The 1,214-nt window shown below is 43.7% G+C and overlaps 1 long non-coding RNA gene across 1 annotated transcript; it reads right to left on the minus strand.

The window, feature by feature from the left end:
• Nucleotides 1-602: 602 nt before the first annotated feature.
• LOC127532943 (uncharacterized) lies at nucleotides 603-1,133 on the minus strand. Its single transcript, XR_007940583.1, has 2 exons — nucleotides 1,045-1,133; nucleotides 603-941 (listed from the first exon to the last, which is right to left on the minus strand). It is a non-coding gene; the product is annotated as an uncharacterized LOC127532943 (long non-coding RNA).
• Between the last annotated feature and the right edge of the window lie 81 nt (nucleotides 1,134-1,214).

The following is a 1,214-nucleotide window of genomic DNA, read 5'->3' on the forward strand; positions in this document are numbered from 1 at the left end:
TGCATACATCATTTCTAATGTGGAGGCCACGTGGTCTGGGTCTGTTCATGACTCCAGGATTTATGGAGAGTCTAACCTGAGCAACAGACTGCAGCGTGGTCAGCAGCATAAAGATTTTCACAATAGAATTCTCTTGTCTCCCTCCTTTAATATGCTCTGATGTATCCACTATACATTACAGGAGAGTTTGATGGCCTTCTGCTGGGTGACAGGGGTTACCATGACAACCCAGACTGATGACCTCATACCCTGACCCTGAACCAGGCCCCCAACAGAACTTCAACCGGACTCACTGCAGGACCAGAGCCCGGGTGGAGATGACCATAGGCCTGCTGAAAGCCCGTTTCCAGAGCCTACGTCTCCTCAGGGTGACCCCTGAGAGGGCCTGTGATATTACTGTGGCATGTGTTGTTCTTCATAATATTACCACTATTAGAGGAGAGCAACACCCTGCCCTACAAACTGAAGACCCAGATGATGAGCCCATCCACCTGCAGCTATCCAGGACAGCAGAGCAGTCAGAGACACCGTATGCAATAATCACTTTAGAGTTTAAGTCTCCATCATCATCACCACCACAGCAAATAAAGACATGATACACATTTCATTTGCTCTTCTTTATTTCCTACAAATAAACAGATAGTTCAGTTCATGTTCCAGTAGTTAACATAATTCACCTGTGACCATCACCACCTCTAACTTGTGCTCCAGTATTTCAATTTCCAGATCTGCCCTCCTAATCTGTTTTTTGGATTTTTCTCAGCAAATGCAGTTTGTAAATCTGTTTTACTGATAACTGGGAATACATAGAGGACATTAAATTATACAGTTGCACATGAATTCCACAGAATGAACCTCTGGTGTTTCCTGAACATCCATCTCACTGTGTCAGTCTGTGCAGTGGAAGCTGAGGAACCATCCTGCTGCTGTCCAGCCATGCTCTGTTAAAAAGGATGAGAATGTGCAACACTTCAGTGTAGGCTAAATGTCACACTCTATATTCCACCCAAAATGTGAATGAGAAGAGAACTATCAGTAACATACCTCTGTATGCCTTTCTGGATCCCCCTCTGTAAAGGCAGCAGACACAGTTTCATCCTCTTCATCCTAGATCAGTGACATGTTTCAGTACATTTAAACTACCATTTGGAGAAATCTTTGGAGTGTTGCCTACTTACAATTACAAGATGTGTGTGTGTGTAATATATATATAT

The sequence above is a fragment of the Acanthochromis polyacanthus genome, unplaced genomic scaffold, assembly GCF_021347895.1.
Source record: "Acanthochromis polyacanthus isolate Apoly-LR-REF ecotype Palm Island unplaced genomic scaffold, KAUST_Apoly_ChrSc contig7, whole genome shotgun sequence".
Taxonomy (NCBI): Eukaryota; Metazoa; Chordata; class Actinopteri; family Pomacentridae; genus Acanthochromis; species Acanthochromis polyacanthus.